The following is a 22895-nucleotide window of genomic DNA, read 5'->3' as shown; positions in this document are numbered from 1 at the left end:
AAAGTTATTTAAAATAAGCAAAATAAATCCACGAGAAACTTACCAAGAGCATATTTGTAACTGTTAGTTATCGAATTCAACTGAATTCAGAAAAATAGAAATACTACAAGGTTTAATTTTATTGCCGCAAAATTAAAACATTTATTTTAAAAGCGCACATTTAATCTATTAATCGAAAACAGATTCAAAAACTTTTTCCTGCTTGTCTCTAAAACTGTTTATTTCATCCGTCCCTCTTTCCCATTTTTCAAAGGTATGAAAAAGTTTTACAGTCAGTGCAATACAAGAAAATTGAAAAAATTTAAAAGAGGCTATTTTTAATGAGTCATGATTAATACATTCATTTTAAAAGAAAGTATTTAATGCATTGATCAAAAACCGATTCTCAATTTGTTTTCCTACTTGTACGGCTTTAAGCAAGTAGGCTGTCTGTTTCGTCCGTCTCCCACTCTCATTTTTTAAAAATTCGAAAGTAACAGGTTCCACTTCAACCGCTCTACGTATATATAGGAATTAAGAGTTCATTAGCGAGACTGCCGCCGTCATTGCGGCAGTGTGTGATCACTGAAGCAGAGGAATAGCTTTCTCAAAAGACTTCGAGTCACTGTACTCGCGCATTTTGCGGAACTTATTTGGCGATTCAATTGGCTAGCAGAAAGAAAGAAATCTCATGTGTTGACAACCACAAAAGCATTTTCGTCACTTTTGAGATAGGTAGCTAAAAAAAGGGGGAAACTGCTTCATTTTTTTGATAGCGTTCATGTTGAGTAACTGCAGTAACTGCAAATACACGTTTTCCTTGTATAACTTTCGTTTTAAGTGGATGTATATATACAGTGAAACCCCTCTTAACGGACACCCCTCAAAGGCGGACACCCCTCTTATGCGGACAATTTTTTATTCCCCAGTTCCATTGCAAATAACGTTATTAAACCCTTGTATTGCGGACACTTCTCTATTGCGGACAGAAAAAATTGTCCCGTTAGCGTCCGCATTAGAGGGATTTTACTGTATATCCTTTTTTATATAGATCGTATCATGTGTATCGCACACAATGAGCTCTTTATTCCGTTAATGACGTTAAAATTCTTGCAGACAGAACGTTGACACTTTGTAAAAATCTCCTTTCTCTTGGTTTAGCGCCGATTCCATTGTAACTTCCATGTACGTAACTTTATAGTTAACATTCCAATAAATCTTGCAAATTTGAGTGAAAAATGTAGCCCCTCCCTTCCTACAATTTATTTTCCAGTACATCAATATACTTAAACGATTGCACGGGACTTTCTTAGATCAATCGATTAAAAAAGAAGCATTCGAGTTAGTTCGTCCAATAAGAAGTTAAGGATAGTTCAACAATTGTATTGGAAGAGAATAAGTGTCACGAAAGTGCAGGATTAGTCCATTTTTGAAGCGTTCAATATGATGTAAAAAATGTTTGTTGCTGAAAAACATTTGATAGTTTTTATGTCAGTGTCATCATTTTGAGATTCAAAAACACAATATTGTTCTGTGGCTTGTCTTATTTTTTTCTTCTTTCTTCAGTTTATATGAAAACGTCAATTTCAATTCGAATCTGTTTCAAATTTGTCAAAAAAATAAAAACCGGTAGTTTTCGGCAGGCAGATAAAAATTCTGAGATTTAAAATAATAATAATAATAATTAACAACAACAACAACAATAACAATAACAATAATAATAATAATAATAATAATAACTATCAATATTAAAAAAAATAATAATAAATAACAACATTAATGATAATAATAAATTATTATTTCAAATTTATAAAACGCTCAACTGGAACAAACTTGATTGTAACAGTACATCAGTGCCATGACACCAAAATAAATATTAAGTTTTCAGCATAATTTGAAAATTTTGGTGTACGATGATTATACGCTCATAGCAAGGAACGCTTTATTTATAGTTTGAGGATTAATATCTTGGCCGTTAAAGTCACAAGATGTTGAAAACTTCCGCCTAGTTATCGAAATTAAAAGATAAAAACAATTTGGAAAGTTCTGAAGACCACCCGCAAAAGAATAACAGCATAGCATGTACTCTTTTCTTCCTTTCACTTTCATTCTTGAAAGAATTTCGGCGGCAAAGTACATTTTGTTGCAAGAGGCGTGATAATCTGATGACTAGACTCATCCGTTGTGGAGAAGAAAATTCGGCTTTCCATGAAGTACCAAACGTAACTTTCGGACTCACTAAGTATTGGCTAATTTTTCAAAATGAAACCGCCTTTAAAAGCTTTCAGAAATAAAATGTAGATAGGTGATGAAAATGGTACAATTTTTTTAAATAAATTTTAAATATTATCATATATTTTAAATTGTTTTTCCATTCAATTGTGCGTAATTGATTATGCACAGTTAAATGGAGAATCGATTTAAAAATATGATTGTATCATTTGTTTATATATGACTAATTTATAAAAATTTCAAAAATATTTTTCTTTGAAACAAGAAGAAAAATATTATGCGTTCCAGGTTTCAAATCGTTAGGGTTTAAACTGCGATTTAAAATTGTGCTGCATTGCAACAACAATATGAACTATCAGCTATATATTTTACACAAAAATAAAGTTACAACACAACTTGGGGAAAAGGAAAATAATCCCTCTGAAAAATATTATAATTCATTGATGTTTCAGCATTTTCTATGTTTTACACTGTCCACTCTATTATAGCCATTTCGAAAATAAAATAAACAACTACATTTAATCGTGTTATATTTTTTCGAAGACGAAAATAAGTACGAAGTATTACTTTTATGATTAATTTACTACTTGGAATTCCATAGTCAACAAAGTGAGTCTACTTCTTTTCTTTTGATAGTTAATTTGAGCTGTTGAATTTTTATTCTGTTGCATTTGTATTTATGTTAAAAAGAAAGTTTTTTTTCTTTGAATTGCAAGCGGAATAAGTTCTAGAATCATCATTTTATTTTGTGCTTGTTTTGTAGTTGCAATTTTTCTTTATAATGAGAATGGTTTTTTGAAAGTTTATTTTTCCACTATGTTACACAGAGTGGTCCGAATAATTAAAAACCCTTAACAAAATGGGCAATCAGTAAAAATATGATTGGTTGGAGTAAATTACATAATTTGATAAACAAAACTTAACTGCGTCGGACATTAACTGTACTATTTTTCTGAGGGTGACCTAAGTACAGCACAAAAAATAAGCAAAATGTTTAAGTTATAAAAGCCCATAGTTCTTGATAGTGAAAATATTAGATTAAATCACAATATATACAGATGATTTATATCCAAGCTTTATATAGTATTATTAGATTAAATAATTCAAATTAATCATAGTACAGTCGAGCTTGCTTACCGTTGTAAGCAAGTATCTCGAGCTCTTATTCAACGAGAACTCGGATTTAACGAGGAAATCAGAACTATTTAGTTGGTACAATGTTAAGTCTGTGGAGTCATAACTCGCTTTTAACGAGCAAACCCCGCTTTACGCGAGCAATATTTTATGATTCATACAATTTCTATAGACTTCCAGACCAGCTCATCCTTTATCGGAAAAAATCATTTAACATTACGAAGTCAACCGAAAGTTAGTGAGGAGTCATAGATCCTGAAAACAAGTGACGAGTGCCCTTTTAAAAAATTTAGAGAGTATATGAAATTTATATTAGTTAACTGTAAAGCATAACATATACAGAAGAGACAATTAAACAGTTCAAAGCAAATAAACTAACTCCTTTGGAACTGAACAGAAAGTTAAAAATAATAATAAACGAGCTGATGTGTGCATCATATGACTTCCTTTTACTCCAATTTTATTGTAATTTTCCAATTATTGTCAATTTTAAAGTGATTCAATAGTTTACTCTCTAAATATCACCACCAGTGGCCAAATTGAATCAAGATTTTTAAAAGAAAATCGCCAAATGGGTCGCCAAGTTGGCAACAAAGCTTGGCGACCAAAAGACTGTCCATATATCGCCAAGTGTCCGCCAAATTATAACACTACTTGAGTATCCATCGAAATTAACAATGATTTCCCAACAAAAAGGTGTAAAAGACCCCTTTAGAAACACCCGAACGCAACCAAAAAGGGAGGTGACCAACTAGATCCCACTAGGAGTCCACGTACCAAATTTCAACTTTCTAGGATATACCGTTCTTGAGTTATGCGACATACATCCGCACATACGCACATCCGCACATACGCACATCCGAACATACGCACATCCGCACATACACGCATACAAACGTACGTCACGAGAAAAGTTGTTGTAATTAACTCGGGGAATGTCAAGATGGATATTTCGGATGTTTATACGTTCTTAGGCACCTATCCGCGTGTGGTCGGGTTGAAAAAAAAACTCAACATTCATTCGGGGTGAGCAAAATGGAAATTAAAGCCGAATTTTGACTGAAAATTTTTTCGCGAATTCAATACTTCCTTTTTTGTAAAAGGAAGTAAAAAGTGAGTGCATAAGAATTTTTATGAACCCTTTTTTACGAGCACGCGGTTGTAACGAGAAAATACAGCGATCATTTCACGCTCGTTACAAGCGAGTTTGACTGCATTCAAATGTTCTTCTATTTATTTCTATTCAGCAAATATTTTTTATTTATTATTTATTTTTTTTTAAATATTATTTCTTTATATTAGCAATTTTAAAAATTTTAAAGCACAGGTTTTGAAAGAAGGAAAGAAAAAGAGTACTTAGTCATCAAAATCATCACCGAATCAGTTCTATTTGAGGTAATTTGATTTTACATAACTAGCATTCAAACTTGAAATAATGAATTAAAAATGTCAGCAAATTAAAAATGTAAATGAAAAATTCCAAATATATGGAAACCTAATTTTTGTAAACCCTCAAATTTAACTATGAATAGTCTTTTTGCCTTGAATAGTCTTTAACTTTATTAAAATGGGGAAATAACTTTCAAACCTGGAAAAGTTTAAGTAGGAAATAAATAAAAGAGTAATTTCTATTAAATCCAGTCTTTACAGTCACACATGCATTTTTTTTTCTTCCGAATTTAGATTAATTGAATAAATTGCTTAAAAAACTTATATATACTTATCACGGTACTTTTTGGACTTAATCCATACGATTCACTAGTTTGAAATAACCACTAGAAAAACTCCTAATCATGCACTAAGTCACTTTAAGCCGATAGATAATTATACTTATCACAATACTTTTTGAGTTCAGTCTGGAAGATTCACTCGTTTCAAACAGTTGCTAGAAAAACTTTAAATCCTCCACTAATTGACTTTAATTGGATAGAGCGACATACGTATCACAATACTTTCTGAATTCAATCTCTAAGGTTCACTCATTGGAAACAGCCACTAGAAGACACTAACTCCAAATCATGCACTAAGTGACCTTAAGCTGGTAGCGTGGAAGACAGTTGTAAAAAAAAAAGAAAGGTAATGAAATGTTGCTAAGGTGTGTCAGTGCCACAAAAATCCTGTGGGAGTTTACGACAACAAACCCTTTCGCATCTGTTACGTCAACTCACGGACAACCTTGTTTATTTTTTGCCAACTTCACTTAAATTCTGAGTGCGTCTGAAAAACAGAAGAGGCGAATGAGCATCGATTGGAAGAGTATTTAAAATAATTAGGGTCGCTATCTTCATTAAAACCCGTGAGTTAAGCAATCGCAACCCTTTCGGTTAAGCGCCGATTGAAGAAAGTAAAAAGCCAACCCCGGAAGACAATCAGTGCTGGAACGGCCTACGGGACTGCCCACCGGATTCATATAGACTTGTAAATTACTGTGTTTTGCAACCGGAGTAGGTCACGGAAAGAAGTCATAAAGAGATGGTTCTAAAAAAGAAGAGGGTTTCTTGGGTGTTTGGAGAGAAAACATTTGCAAATCCCATTTTATATGTCTTGCTTGCATAAAAAGCTATAGCTTAGATTAGTAATTGCGATTTCCGAAATAAGAACAGGAAATGCAAGACTACATCACAACGATCAATCCCGTATTTAGAAAGATAACTGACTTGTGCTTTGCAGTTGTTTCGAGAAAGAAAAAAGTTTAAGTCCACGCTATCTAAAGCAAAATTAATTCCATTTGATAAGGTTTCGTATAGAATGGGTAAAGTCTAGTCAATAGTTCTTTGCATTACACATTTATGTCTCGTCTATAGTTGAAGCAAACCAAAACCTGGCATCGTCGTAATACTTTCGACTATGACCTGCGTAGCTTTCGCAATGCTGCCAGGTTAGGACTGCCCTAGCTGTAGCAGCCTAACTCTCTGTTCTGCTAGTATAGTTCAAATTCCCAGCATTTTTAAGTTCTTTATTCTAAACTTTAACTTTCAGTACCATTTTCTGTCCTTTAACCTCCTTTAAACAACCGTTTGTCACAGTACGCTCTAACGCCATTAAAACTAATAGAAAAGAGCCAAAATTTCCTGTTTTTTATTCGGGTTCAGTTCATGATAAATCAGAGCTAGCAAATTGGGCCCAGCATAGAAAAATCCTGACAAGCTAATAATGAAATGGTAGTATTGGTTAGAATATAATAATTGGACCTCAGAGCGTAAGTTCAAAAATGGCGATTTTCAGGATATTTCTCCATTGCATGTGGGATAATTATTTGTTTAAACAGGAATAATGCACTGCAGTTATAATTACTTCCTTTTACAAAAAAGGAAGTATTGTATTCGCGAAAAAATTTTCACTCAAAACTCGGCCTTAATTTCCATTTTTCTCACCCCCGAATGAATGTTGAGTTTGTTTTCCGACCCGACCACACGTGGATATATGCCTAGGAACCTACAGACACCCGAAATATCTATTTTGACGATCCCCGAGTTAATTACAACGAATTTTCTCGTGACGTCTGTATGTATGTATGTGCGTATGTGTGTATGTGTGTATGTATCTCGCATAACTCAAAAACGGTATGTCCTAGAAAGTTGAAATTTGGTACGAAGACTCCTAGTGGGACCTAGTTGTGCACCTTCCGTTTTGGTTGCATTCGGATGTTCCTAAGGCCTTGCCCCTTTTTGGTAGGAGATCATTGTTAATTTCGATTTAAACTCAAGTGGTGTTATAATTTGTCGGACACTTGGCGATATATCGCCAGTCTTTTGGTCGCCAAGTTTTGTTGCCAACTTTGGCGACAAATTTGGCGAGGTTTTTTTTTTTTTAATTCTAAATTTGGTTTCAATTTGGCCCCTGTTGGTGATATTTAGAAAGTAAACAATTGAATCACATTAAAATTGCCAATAATGGGGAAATGACATTAAATTGGAGTAAAAGGAAGTCATGTGATGCACACATCAGCTCGTTTTTTGATATTGTGAAGTAGTGAATTAACAGTTTGAATAAACTAATTCAGATAAATTCAACGGAAAACATTCAGTGAGTAAAATTTTAAGTTAGAAATGTGGACAATTTGAAAAATCATAATACTTTTTTTATTGTAAATGTATTTTTTAATATAATTTATCAAAAAAAAAAAAAAAGAAAGAAAGAAAAGAAAAGAAAATTTTTTATTCTATGCTTAGGTTTGAAAAATAATACTATGTCCAATCTGAAAAACATTTATCTGCTAACTATGAGTACTGTAGTTGGGGGTACGCCGTCCTCCGAAATATTTGGTTTTCTGTTGTAGAAATAAGGCAAATATAATGTAAATTGGTTTCATACCATATTCTGGAGAGCCCTAAGGTCATGGGACTTCCCAAAAAATGTCCTTATTCAGCAATTTTGTCTGACGATTCGACAAAATTTTCATCATTCGGCAAAATGTGAAGTTCCATTCAGCAAATGAGAATTTCTGCCCATCCAAAAAATTTTTGTTCGGAGCGCCCCAGACCATCTTTATTTATTTATTTATTTATTTTAAATTTTTTTTATTTTGTTATTATTATTATTATTTTTTTTTTTTTTGTTAATCCCTCCAAACCCCAAGGTGAGTTCTCCCAAGCATTTTCTTGCAACTACAGTACTGCTTACTATTATACGTAAAGAGTTATATGTGTGCTCATGTACACTCATTTACATTTAAATAACGTGGTTTTGGAAAGATAGTTTTCATGAGTATAATAACTCTTCACACCTCACCCTCAAAATGGCTTAAGAAAGGTTTTTTTTTTTTTTTCTTTCAATTTAATTCCGATAAACGGTTAAGAGTTTAAAAGTTAAAATGTCTCTTCCACTAAAAGATTGTTGCTTAAATATATTCTTTTGTTGGCTAATAGTTTTTGTCAAGCAAACTTACTATCAAAAACTCTTTCTGGAATTTCCCAAATTCAAATACCAAACGTAAACTATATTGATGAATACCATTTTAAAATCAGTAGAATTTTGATATTATTTCGGAGAAATAATTAAAATGCTGTTTTTGGATGACAATATTTTATTGAAATTAATAAAAATTTTGCTTTTATGTAAAATTCCAATGAAGCTAATTGTTCAATCAGAGAAAAATTTATTTATATGAACAATTTCGGTGAAGTAAAGAATGACATTTCAAAAACGTACAGAATTTTGGAACGAAACACAATTTATGTACTTTCTTTAAAAAAAAAAAAAAAAGAATACTTTTAAGTAGTTTAACAGATACTAAAATCGGAGTTACATTTTTGAAATGTCTTGCGAATGGGGTTTTTACGTAGGTGTGAGTAAAGACTCATAAAAAAAGTCTTTACTCAAAGCGTCGTTCACGAACTTCATCCCTCTGTGACTCATTAAAAAATGACAGTTTCTCCATCTAAAAACTTCTTTCAAATGTTGACGAATACCCCAGCCGTAAACCTAAGATGGTAACTATGACTGATTAGAGAACCACAAAATATAATTGGGGTCATAGTGCGGGTCAACTGTCACACTCGTGATTCTTTCAAGAAAAGTGGTTGCTTCAAGGGGAGCAATTTCCTGTACATTTGAAACTCAGATCCAGAAAGCAAGGACCACAGCTACATTTCCTGCCCTAAAATCTTGAATTATTTTTCGATCACTGTATTGACGACATGATTGTAAATGAACCGATATCTCTAGTTCTAATGCATGTGGATGCTTTTGCTCGTAGAATACGCAATTCAATTATAGAATCACGTAAAATTTTGCCCAAAAACCGAACAATTCCTAGAGCAGCTGTAAACAAACTACTCGTTCGAAGCGTAAATAGCTAGAGTTGCGCCACGGAGAGATGGCAGATGCACCGGAAACGGAAACAGACCACTTCATTTTGAAAAAGTATGTAGGATCAGCGAAAAGTAGTAAAGCTTTTACTGCTCTCGCGTTTTTGTTGTTTGTACCTACTACAAGTCCTTCTAATGGGACTGCGTTAGGGGCACCATCTTTTGCAGACCTAGTTTGATCCCCCGATATAGAGTCCATTCTTTCGTGTAGCACCACTACCGATGGATGCCACTACCACGAGAGTTTTATCGTCCAGTTTCCGCACCAGATGGAAGCATCTAGGCTCTATTCGATGCGAAATTCACTAGAAGTTTACTTTTGCCAAGAGCACTTCGAGCCAAACGAGTACACGAGGTATCTTTTAACTTCCGCATTATTATACGACATGGATGATGTCGATTTTTTGCATCTTGAAGGTCCACCGACAAAAGCCGGGTTCGAATCTGTGCCTTTGAGCGATAGAGACTGCTTCCAGTTCATCCGCCATTTCTCACTGACAAAACTATACCCTATAGCCAACTTAAATCACAATATTTCTGTCTCAAAATCTATTCAAATCCCTGTTTTTTTTTTTTTTTTTTTTTTTTTCGGAATTTCCTGATGTTGGTAGGGTGAACCGTCCAGTGAATGAACATTAAACACCCTCCAGTGGAACTTGTCTTTCTTTTTTTCTTTTTAAAATAAGGTTTCATAAGTTTTTCTTTGATCAATTGGCAGCAGCAATACATTTGTAAAAAGTAAACATGAAAATACTGTATAACGAATAAATACCTTTGTGCTGAAAATTCAAAAAATCAGTAATCCAACGTCAGAAAGCACAAATATTGCAAGATATTGCAGACACGTGTTTCTGTGTTACAAGGAACACCATTTTCAATGCAAAGAAATGTGAGCTTCTGGATGAAAAGACAACACAGAAACACGTGTCTGCAATATCTTGCAATATTTGTGCTTTCTGACGTTGGATTACTGATTTTTTGAATGAAAATACTGTGTTTGACCACTGGTTGGAAGAGTTCATTCACTGAGTTGGGTCTTTCTTTTTTTTTCTTTTCTTTTTTTTTTTTTTTCACTTTAGCCTCCAAAAAAGAATAACTCCGAGTCGTAAAAGATCCCGCCCTCCCCTCCCATCTTTTAAAACATGATTATATACTCACGGCATCAATTAATATGCCTTCACTGTCATGTGTAAAATGGTTCAGCTTTTGACGATATTATGAATTTTTGAAAATGAATCTGCTGAAAATGGAAGTCGGCTCGGGAGGAAAATTAAGGAAAAGTATAAGGGAGCAAAAAATCTAGCAACCATTTTTCTTGAAGGAACTTTGTTTATTATTTTTACTTCCTTTCACAAAAAAGGAAGTATTGTATTCGCGAAAACATTTTCACTCAAAAATCAGCCTTAATTTCCATTTTGCTCGCCCTCGAATGAATATTGATTTTTTTTCAACCCGATCACACGCGGATACATGCCTAAGAACGTATAGACACCTGAAGAATCCATTTTGACGCTCCCCGAGTTAATTACAACGCGTTTTCTCGTGACGTCCGTATGTACGTATGTATGTGCGTATGCCTATATGTGTGTATGTATCTCGCATAACTCAAGAATGGTATGTCCTAGAAAATTGAAATTTGGTACATAGACTCCAAGTGGTGTCTAGTTGTGCACTTTCTCTTTTGGTTGCATTCAAATGTTCCAAAAGGGGGTCTTTCACACCTTTTTGGGGTAAAATCATTGTTAATTTCAATGTAAACTCAAGCGATGCTATAATTTGGCAAACACTTGGCAATATATTGCCAAGCTTTTGGTCGCCGTTTTGTCGCCAACTTGGCGACGAATTTGGCGGGTTTTTTATAATTTGGTTTTAATTTGGCCATATTTAGAGAGTTAACTATTGAATCACATTAAAACGTCCAATATAGGGAAAATTTATCTCTGTAAAACGTTTTCTTTGCTTCGGTTCGCAACAAACTTGAGGAGAAAATATTTAAAGTTCCTTTGCTTATTCCAAGGCACTATTATCATTATATTGGCGTAAAAGGAAGTCATGTGATGATGTCCCACATCAGCTCGTTTTATTTATTTATTTGTTTATTTATTTATTTTTTCAATTTAATTAGTTTATTATTATTTTGCTTGACCTTTATGTCGTTTTTAACAATACTAAACTGGGATGTCAGTTTTGAGTATCATATGCTCGTTATGGCCACTGTCGTTCACACAATCAACCTGAGTTCTATTTCCAGCATGGGGAGTGTCTACCACTCCACCAGTACTTTAAGGCAATCTTTAAGCTTCACACTGAAAGGTGGGAAGAAAAAGTACTTTATTTCATTTTTTCTAGATTTTATCATGCAGGAAAAAAATACGTAAGATGAAATTTTCTTGCAAATTCTGAAACAGCTGCAATAAAATTAATTTATGCTTAATTTACTATTTCGTTGTAAATCATGGAGAACTTGATCTCAGGTATTTTTCTCTAACAAAGCTTATGCGGATTAATCCAAGCTTTTGTGTTACTTATTTGCTCGTTGTCTTATGTCTTGTAAAAAGGTAATTTTAGTCAGTTCCAGCGCCGATAGTGTTTCAGAGTTCGTTTTTTGACCATTAATTCTGATTGGTGTTTTACCTTTTAAGAGGGTCCGAGACATAAAAATCATCAAATTTTGCAATGTTTTTTATATTATTTTAAAAACTACTCCGTTTTCTGCTGCTTAAAAGGACGTTTGAATATTTTTTCTATCTTAATTAGAACAAGATATATAATTATTTTTGTTGCAATCATTTAACTAATATTGCATTTAACTTTAAAACTTCAAAAGCGTTTTTCTCCATGATGCAATTTTTCCCGATTTCTTGCATTCCAACTCTTATAAGTAATGAACCGATAAAGATAAAGTAATGAAATTTGGATCATATCTTTTTCAAACTGTTTACTTTAATTTTTATTCGGCGAATTTTAAAAAAACGTTTACTGCAAAAAATATGATTTTTAAAAAATTAATTATTTTCGAATTTTTTTGAAATTTTTTTTCAAATATTTTTTATTTTTTATTGAATTAATATTTTTAAAAACACCGATTAAAAATTAAAGCTTAGATATTTGTGCATAATTTTTTGCAAAAAAATTGAAAATTGACCAAGAATATTTTGAGTTATAGCAATTTAAACCAACCTCATTTTTTGAAAAAAAAATGAAATTTAAATAAAAAATTTTGTTTTTTGAATATTTATGTTATGATTTTGCTTATTAAATAGATGGTGAATCGATGCAAAAAATTTCAAAACTCTAAAGTAATTAATTAAAAAAATTTCAAAATGTGTCCCGGACCCCCTTAAACGTTCCAATTTAAAATTTATTACTTTATTATTCGAAAAATTACAATTTTTTTTTTTTTTTTTTTTTGGAGCAATCACTTTACCGTATTTTCCTCAACCTTACTTCACCGTAGTTGATGTTTCTTTGATTTTTTAGATAACCATGACAAGAATAGTCTAGCTCTTTGTCTTTAACATGGGAATAAACTGTACGTTTTAGAAATTAGTTAGCTTATTGTGTTCAACCATTTTAAGTGATTTCGAGGAAGTATCACTGCTATTCGTGAAGATATATGCATGTTTTTCAAAACTGCGAATTTTATTTGAAAACTTTTGGCTTACAACAAGTAAAGTTTCCAATAAAACCTTACCAAACTTTCAGAAAACTTGACAGCATACAAGAGAAGTAAAATACTGAAATTTAGACTTAGAATATTGAAAACTTGATGAAATATGCATGTTTAAAACAATTCATTTTCAACTTAGCAATTTATAACTTACATAATTTAAAACCCAAGAGATCCCCCAACTCAAATGAAATTCCAGTTCAATATCTTAAAAATTCGGAAAGATATCAGTGATCACACTACCCGAATTTGAATAATTCTTGGATAAGCGACGAATCGTGAGGGGTCGTTTGGAAATATGCAGCATTTGCCTGAAATCATTCAGTGTGATTCATGATACAAACAGATTATTTTCGAACGATCCCTCACGATTCGTCGCCTATCGAAAATCATTCAAATTGGGCTCATTCGATCACTGATGTCTTTCTGAATTTTGAACATATTGAACTGGTATTTTATTAGGAGTTGGTAAATCTTTTGCGTTTTAAATCATGAAAGTTACAAATTGCTACCTTTTATGCACGAGCAGTGAAAAATCAATGGGGTCGTTTCTAAAATTTTAAAAGTATTTTTTTCTGAAAGAGCATGTTTTAAAACATAGGATCTGACCATTTTTAAATAATTTGTTTAAGTTTAATATTTTTAAAAAAATACTTAAATCGGCGAGCTTTCATTGTTTATGTTTCTGTCCCATGACATCACAAATGATGATATGCCATTCACAGAGCAAAATATTTAATTCGCAACTTTACTCACGTGTATTGGCAACGATATGGTTGATAGCAAGCGTTGAGCGCAATTTTAATTCGCTCCTTGATTATCATAACGTGGAAACGTGGAAGAAAGATGTGCCAAAATGCATCATTTGTGACGTCATCAAGACCACGCCTTGTTTGAAAAATCGGACATTTTAAAAAATTAATTAAAAAATAAGTGTTAGAAAAATGAAAGTATTTTCTGGTTCCATGGTTTTTTTTTTTTTTTTTGCTTATTCTATCAATTTCAGTGACAAAAAGTACTGATTTTGACTGAAGGAAACAACCCCATTGCTTTACACATTCATATTTCATCAAATTTTCAATATTTTAAGTTTAAATTGTAGAATTATACTTCTTTTGTATGCTGTCAAGTCTCCTGAAAGCTTGTTAAGGTTTCATGGATAATTTTACGTGTTATGAGTCAAAACCTTTATAAAAAATTTGTAGTTTTGAAAGAGATTTTTGTATCTTCGTGAAAACCAGTGATAGTTTCTCAAAAGTATGTAAAATCATAATACATAGTAACTTAACTAATTTTTGAAATTTAGAGCTTATTCTCAGCTATTTACGACGAAGGATCACGAAGGATCAAAAAACGATTTCGTTTTTCTCAATTTGTTGCTGATCCCCTATATGCATGGGTGATTTAATTTTTATTATAAAATAGCACCTACTACATATCTTTTATGTGACAAAAACTATACAAAACAACTGGTGTCTTATTTCTCCAGAAATGCGTTAAAATGTGAATTTTTTAAAGTTTCCCAATACTTTTGGTGATATAGTGTACCATAGCAGTATACGCTGTAAATGAAATCTTTATGATAAGTGTACGAATGCAAACTGGCCATAATAAGCATATCTTTATTACTGCTTACTAATTATTATCATTTCGTTTTTAATACATATGGATCGTATTACTTAATCTAAAAAATCACCAGTTATAATATGAAGGGTGCGAATCTCTTCTCCACTTCCATTCAATTCCATTTGTAGAAACAAGAAACACAACGAGTAGAGTCTTATCGCTCTTCGTGAATGCGAAGAATATAATTTGAATTCAAGATGTCAAAATTCAATGAATGCCAAGGCTGGTTGCTGTTTTTTTCTTTTTTTTTTCCTTTTCTTTCTTTTATTTATTTATTTTTTTAATCTTAAAATTCATTTTTGGCATTTATGCATCATTTCGTGGATTAAAACGTCTTTCGTATCATTCCACCACAAAGGTGTTACTCCAAAAATTCCTCTTAGCATTCGAAAAAGCAATCGATCTTACTCTTTTGCAATGGATTATTATTCTATCCTGACTTTTCGCTAAATTCAATAATTGTGCACTTGCTTTTGTGCATGGAAAAACGGTTGATGGGATTCTGCATTCGTACGATATATTGTAACGTAAACTTAAAAATGTATTTAGTTAATTAACTAATACATATAAGGTTTATTTTTACCCTCCCTTCTAAAATTTCATTTTTGTATTAAACTAGCTGCGTTGCCCAACTTTGCCCGGTCTCCCTTGAAAATTAAAATTGTGTCAAGTGACGTATATTCAACAATCAGGCTTAAATAAAAGAAAACGAGCTGATGTGTGCATCACATGAATTCCTTTTACTCCAATTTAATGTCATTTCCACATTACTGGAAATTTTAATGTGATTCAATAGTTTACTCTCTAAATATCACCAACAATTGCCAAATTAAAACAGATTTTTAAAAAAATCGCCAAATTTCTCGCTAAGTTGGCGACAAAACTTGGCGACTAAAAGACTGGCGATATATCGCCAGGTGTCCGCCAAATTATAACACCACTTGAGTTTACATCGAAATTAACAATGATTTCCTCCCCAAAAGGGGCAAAAGACCACTTTAGAAATACCCGAATGCAACCAAAAGAGAAGGCGCACAACTAGACGCCACTAGGAGCCTAAGTACCAAGTTTAAACTTTCTAGGACGTTCCATTCTTGAGTTATGCGACACATACACACATACGCACATACGCACATACATACGTACACACAGACGTCACGAGAAAACTCGTTATAATTAACTCGGGGATCGTCAAAATGGATATTGTGGGTGTCTGTACGTTCCTAGACATATATCCACGTGTGGTCGGGTTGAAAAATAAATTCAACATTCATTCGAGGGTGAGCAAAATGGAAATTAAGACCGATTTTTGAGTAAAAATTTTTTTGCAAATACAATACTTCTTTCTTTTTTTTTTTTTTTTTTTGTAAAAGGAAGTAAAAAGAACATCGTGCAAAGTTTCCCTTCCAAACAATGACGACAGATATTAAAATACTTTTAAGAAATTAAAATGAAAAAGATGGATTTAAAAAGCGTAACCATGGAAGCACAAAAAATATAGGTTTAAGAAATTAAAATGAGAAAGACGGAAAGAAACAATGGATTCAAAAAGCATAACCGTGGAAACGCGAAAATAAAAAGGTTAATAACTTGAATGGAGATGAGATTTTTCGAACTTGATTTGAAAATGTTTGCAACTTTTTTTTCCTTTAGAGATAGAAGTTTAGTTTTTCGACCTAGGTCAAGATAGATCTGGAGTAAAAAATGTCGCTTTTTCCATGGTGTCAAAAAGAAAACTGTAGGACAATTCCTTCACTTTTTATTGATATATTTAATAAAGAAAGTAGTGCCTAAATTTCAGCTAAGCAAAAAAAAAATCGAGATAAAAATGCAAATAATTCCCACCGTAATTAGGTTAGTACATTGAAATTTCTACTCTTTCCAACCATATGTAATATTAATATGTGCAAGTAAATTTTCACCCCATGTTCGGGAATTTATGTTAAAATCGGGCCTAAATTGGAATAAAACTAGCTGATGTGTGTATCACATGACTTCCTTTTACTCCGATTCAAAGCCTTGGAGTGAGCAAAGAAATACTTCAAATATTTTCACCCCAAGTTTGTTGCAAAGAAAACGTTTTATAGAGATAAATTTTCCCTATATTGGACGTTTTAATGTGATTCAATAGTTAGCTCTCTAAATATGGTCAAATTAAAACCAAATTTAAAAAAAACCGCCAAATTCGTCGCCAAGTTGGCGACAAAACTTGGCGATCAAAAGCTTGGCAATATATTGCCAAGTGTTTGCCAAATTATAGCACCGCTTGAGTTTACATTGAAATTAACAATGATTTTACCCCAAAAAGGTGTAAAAGACCCCTTTTGGAACATCTGAATGCAACCAAAAGAGAAGGTGCACAACTAGACCTTACTTGGAGTCCATGTACCAAATTTCAACTTTCTAGGACATACCGTTCTTGAGTTAGGCGTGATACATACACACATACGCATATACATACGTACATACGGACGTCACGAGAAAACTCGTTGAATTAGCTCGGGGATCGTCAAAATGGATTCTTCAGGTGTCTATACGTTCTTAGGCATGTATCCACGTGTGGTTGGGTTAAAAAAAAATCAATATTCCTTCGGGGGCGAGCAAAATGGAAATTAAGGCTGATTTTTGAGGGAAAATTTTTTCACTATAACAATACTTCCTTTTTTGTAAAAGGAAGTAAAAAGAACTACTGATCAAATTTTTTCCGAACTGGTCTGCAAACCTTTCCGGTGCTGAAAGAAAGATACTGAGAAAATTTCAGCCATATCGACCGGGTAGTTCTCGAGTTTTGCGCGTTCAAACAAACAGACGCTTTTTGGAGACTTCATTTTATACTATGTATGTTTTTTTCGGAAATAAAGATAATTTTAGCTGCTGTCGCTTTGGTTTCATTAGTTGTATTCACAGTCATTTGAATGTAACATTTGATCAATTTTGAATTAAAGACTCGAAATTACTGGCCGAAAAACTTTTGAATTAAGGTTCTAAAATTACTGACCATTAAGCTTTTGAATTAAGGTCTTGAAATTTTCAACTACGCCCTTGAAATAAAAGAAAGAAGAACCTGAAAGTAATTTTCCAAAACAAATTCTTTTCTTCAATACCTATTTGCAAATTTTAAATTTTCAGTTCAGACTAAATTTTTCCTTCAAAACAAGTGCAAATCATTTCTTGTACATGGGAATATTTTTTTTTCATGGTGCTGATATTTTTTAAAAGTACGAAGATCGACAATTTACATTCACTTTTTACAAAATACTCCAAGATGACACCATAAAAACTACATTTTAACTTACCTAGTTCCAACACACTTTCTCGAATATCCCTTTTGTAAAATAAATTCAGTTTTTCAATAATAATTTGCAAATTTTAAATTTTCAGTTCAGATTAAATTATATATCCTAGAAAACAAGTGCAAATAATGTTTTGTATACATAGGAATGATTTTTGTTCTTTTTTTTTTTCAAATTGAGCTGATATTTTTCAAAAGTACAAAAATCGACAATTAACATTACCATAAAAGCTGCATTTTAACTTACCCAGTTCCGACACACACTTTCTCGAATATTTTCCCTTTGCAGCGGGTATGGAAAAAATGTCTTCAGCAAGCGCAGCAAATGTGTTTAAGTGAGGTATCCTCTTTCTTAGCAACTTACTAATAATCTTTCGCTCTTTCTTTAAACCACTTAAAAAAAGTCACGTGGTCCTCTCCATCCCCATCGCCCACCCGTCCCAAACCGGAGCAAAGTGTTGATGAGTGATGGCCAAAAGTTACATTTCATGACGATATGGAAGTTTATTTTTTCTGAGAAATATTCGCTCTTTGATAGATTGTGGTCTGAAAATTGACCAAGCAAGGAACTGTTATTCAATTGTAAATAAAACAAACGTACCGCGGATTTCAAAAATTTAAGCTAGGTGCATTCTTGTACGATTTTCCGTTCATTGCACTGCCTTTCAAAAATAAAATCGTAAAAACTGTGAAGTATGTGACCCCCAAGTTGAATACTAACATCGCTGAAAATGAAGAAGATTCCATTCAGGCAAAATCTGCACTAATTGTTGTGAAAAACTAGTTTAAATTAAAGTTGGTAGACATTTCAGTATGAATGTTGAAAATTACTAAGAAGTCAAAAGTATCTTAATAGCGATGAGAAACTTTTTAATGTTGACAAAATTTAGTAAATTCTTAAACATTTTTTAATTGAAGTCATTTCATGATCTTCAGAATGGTGTATTCATTTGGCAAGCCATCAACGCTATTGCTCTTTTGTTCTTTCTTTCTTCTTGATTATTTAAATATCATTAAAAATATTAAATACTCATATGTCCATCTACTATGCCTGGCAACTTTTCATCAAAATTTTTCAAAGCTCGCTAGGAATTTTTACTTTTCGTTTGCATTTACAACTACAACTTGCATTTACAATGGTGATGTTATTATCCTTTTGTGGCACGGGAAATAGCGGTAGTAAAAAAAAATATAAAATTTGTAACGTTGCCCCAAACGGAGAAAGCGTTTGTAATCGGTTGCATTGCAGCACTATCCAGTGACGTCCGCAAAGAGAAACATTAAAATTTTCTCTACTCACTAACGTAAATTTCAGAAATTAACAAATTTGCCTACTAAATCGAGATTTCCTTTGCGTGGTAATTTATGAATAGTGTTTAAACGTTTTATGTCCATTTATATTTTTATGTAGGGCAAAGAAGCCATATTTCGTCCCCGTGCCCAATTTTGTCTTTCTAAGTTTCTCTGGTCTGACGCTAGATGTCGCCACCGGTGACATTTTTTTTTTTTCTGGTTGCAGTCAAGAACACTATTTATTTGTGGAAGTTTCATAAGTCTAGTTCGCTGCGTTACCGTTTTGGAGCATTTTTTCTGATTTTTAAAAACTTGATTTGACGTAATTTAAGCATTTGACTTGCAAATGCTCTTTTGAATCTATTAAAATGTGTTTATTTTGTTGCATTTGATATATTCTTTTAAGGTAAGCTGTAAACTTAATGAACCGAGAGCTTTTTGCAACGTTTAGGTTCACTTCACGTAGAAGCCTCCATATTAGGGAATATGATGTTCCTATTTTCGGCCTGTACCGAAATAGGAGAAAAACGTTGATGCAAATCCAATGTGCCAAAACCTTTTTTATGAATAACTACTCGACCCGTGCGGAACTCCGCACTGTACTTCGAATCATTTCATAAGGCATTTCGCTCTTTTAAAATTTCAAAGAAAGAATATTATGAAGAAAAACCGAAAAAAGTAAACGGAAAAAGTAAGCGCACAAGAGAAGGCATTTAATTTGAAGACATCAGTAACAAAACCTCGTTAAATACAACGTTGTGATAATTTGATCATCGCTCACCTTTTGGTTGTACGTATTTTCAATGCAAACATAAATATCATTAAAAGTGTGGCTGAGTGACCCGTGAAAAAGCAGTAATTTTGCATGTGGAAAAACAGGTTGTGGCAAATACAGTCCTGCCCACACTGTGAAAACGATTTAGAAACGCTCCTGGAAAATAATAGGCATCTGACGTGCCCAATTTCAGCCAGTAACCTATCTCGCAAAAGCCAGGAATGTTTTCCGCTAAAATTCAGTAACCTTCTTGAAATTTTCCTGAAAAATCCAGATATATTCCGCTTAAAGCCGGTATAGTGTCTTTATAACTTCAGAGTAATCTTAGGCAGGGATGATATAACAGCTCCATAAGCTGTACTACAATCACGGCCAAAGCTAAGCCAGAGTTGCAAGCATATTACTCGAATGCAATTCTTGCAAAGCTACGTAGTCCAAAAACTTACTCGCCCCCTCTGAGAGCTTAATCAGTCAGGACGAGCCGTAATTGATGTAAAGTCGATACACGTTATAAATACTCTCAGTTAATTTTTAAACTGGGAGCTAAAAATATTTTTTACAACAGAGAAAAGTCTGCATTTGTGCAACTTGTAGCAATTCAGGAAACTTTTTGACAATGGTACTTGATATTTCCAGGAAGTGGATAAAAAACATTGAAATCACGAAACGTTACACGGAAAAGCTCAGTAACGTTTCGGAATTTTTTTACAGTGCATGTGAGCATCTGACGGAAAACAAAGAAACATTAAAGAGATATTTATTGGCAAGGATTTGAACTGCCGCCATTCTAATTAACAGCACGACACTTCAACAAACCTAGCAATTGCGCCTTCCTTTTCGAATGCTATTCATTGAAGGAATGCGTAATAAAAAACAGCAAAAAAGCTTTTGCCGAAAAAAAAAAATAATATCATGCGTCTATGTTTTGTTATTAGCCAGCATGATAGACTTAAAATTATTCGTAAAACATGGAGTTTGATTACAGAATGAGGAAGATCTCACGTAGCTATTGAAAAAAACATTCTAGAGAAGTAATAAATTCGATTGAAATTAAGTGTTTTTATTTTTGAATATTGAACAATTTCTCATAGCAGGCTGCATTAACCGATACGACTTAAATGCCCGCACACGTTTCTCTCTTAATCGAACAGTTAAAATTCAAAACCAAAACCAGTTGAACTGAGTCCGTTTTTTAAGTGTAATTTTTCGAACGAAGACAAAATGTTTTTTTTTTTTTCAGTCGAAATCAGAGTTGTAGAAAATGATTTTTTACTAATGAAGTTGATAACAATTTAAATGTTTTATATCGTATTCGAATAAATAATTAAAGGTTTACTGGATGAAACTCGTAATTTCAATTTGACGTAGTATTTTTTCATTTGCACAAAAGGTCGAAAACTGATATTGGAAACATATACATTTCAGCATACAATAAAAATGTTTTTCTGCACAAAAACGATTCCCTTGAAGTAAATCTAATACTTTTTTTATGCTTACATTATGCTTAGTGGTCTGGATGGAGACAAAGCTTTCTTTTTTTTAAAAGGAAGAACACCCTTCGATTAACAGTCATCTTATCTGAATGATAACTGTAGCCTGCATAAAGGAGTCGAAACACCAGGTAGCATTCCCATAGCATTTATTTTATTACGTGTGTTATCTGTTGTATGTTATGAATACATGTAATGCGTAATGCTAATCTAAATTAGTTATAATGTCGGACAGCCCGGGCTTGCCCGAAGTTCAGATAGTTTATAGCCGAACGCTCTACCGAAAAAACTTATCAATTTAACTGAACAACACAGTCCAGTGCTTTTAAGTTTTATTAAAACACACACACACTTACAGGTTAATTTTAATTTTTTTCCTTGCCGAAAGCGACGCAAAAAATTGGGAAATTGTTTTAGAACTTTGCTTAAAAAAATCTGCATAAGAACTACAGGCTGCATCAAGGTTTTGCAACAGCAAGGGGGGTTTCCGAAAATTTGATTTTTAGATCGTAAGTCTATTTTTGTCATTAGCCGGCTTGATAAGTTTTAAAATGGGGGGGGGGGGGATTTCTTCAAGAGATAAGCAAGAGATCTCGCATACTGACAGAAAAATAATCCACAGAAATAATATATAAGATAAGATATTGAAGAGAAGTATTTTTATTTTTGAAAATTTTTACAATTTGTTATCGCAGGCTGCTTGAACCGCTATAGCTTAGATGGCAGCACGTGTTCATCATTTAACAGTACGGTTAAAATACAAAATAATTTGAATTAAGTGCTTTTTTAAGCGTAACTTTTCGAATGTAGTAAAAATGAGATAGGGTATTTGTTTTTTGCAAAAAGAAGAAAAATATATATATTACCCTTCAAATTGAGATAGTAATTTTTTTATTTGTACAAAGAGTCAAAAACTCATTAGAAGAATCAATATTTCAATATACGATTTATAATATTTTTCTGAACAAAAAACAATTCCATTGTAGTCCGAAATCGTAAACCTGATACTAATATTTTCGCAAACATTATGCTTTAATTTTCTTACAGGAGCCAAAGCTTTTTTTTTTAAAAAAAACCTTATAATTGAGATTCAATTTAGCTTCATGTTGAATCAAGTTTTCATAACAGCAAGGAGCGTTCCCATCTCATTTATTCTCTCAAATTTGTTCTTCATTGTTCATGTAATGCCCGATATTCTTCTAATTTTTTGCTGCAGATTGTCCGGACGTGGGCCCGAACACGCATTCTCCTGATTATCAGTCGAACGCTCTGCCGATCAAGCTATGCAGCTCTGTCGGTCCCGGTGCAAGTTAAAGTTATAAATTTAACCGAAAACCTCATTCTAGTTTTTTAAAAGTGGTTTTTTTGCCCGAAAAACAATTTTTAGACCGTGGGTCTATTTTTCGTCAGTAGCCTGCACGATTAGCTTTAAAATAAAGTGTATATCAAAGAAATCGATCAAGAATTGAGGAAAATCTTGCATAGAAACAAAAAACAGGTTACAGAAATAATATATAAGGATATGGTGAAATATTGGTACGTTGCCTTCAATGTACCTCGTGGCTAACACAAAAAGTGCTGCAAGGCAAAGGAC

At 32.9% G+C, this 22895-nt stretch overlaps 1 protein-coding gene across 4 annotated transcripts in view; it reads right to left on the bottom strand.

Annotated features, from left to right (window-relative positions):
• The window catches only part of LOC129222250 (hemocyte protein-glutamine gamma-glutamyltransferase-like), a 60543-nt gene extending 42464 nt beyond the window's left edge, over window positions 1–18079 (bottom strand). Inside the window, exon 1 of one of the 4 annotated variants that reach the window (XM_054856747.1) lies at window positions 17991–18079. The gene's annotated coding sequence lies outside the window, so the exon portion shown is untranslated. Of the gene's footprint in view, window positions 1–5065; window positions 5339–17990 lie in introns of those variants that run through there. The other 3 variants (XM_054856732.1, XM_054856739.1, XM_054856755.1) reach the window with 3 other exon arrangements.
• Window positions 18080–22895: the final 4816 nt, after the last annotated feature.

This window comes from Uloborus diversus, chromosome 1 (assembly GCF_026930045.1).
Source record: "Uloborus diversus isolate 005 chromosome 1, Udiv.v.3.1, whole genome shotgun sequence".
Classification (NCBI taxonomy): Eukaryota; Metazoa; Arthropoda; class Arachnida; order Araneae; family Uloboridae; genus Uloborus; species Uloborus diversus.
Note: the sequence above shows the minus strand (reverse complement) of the source record. Positions and strands in the feature narration are given on the sequence as shown.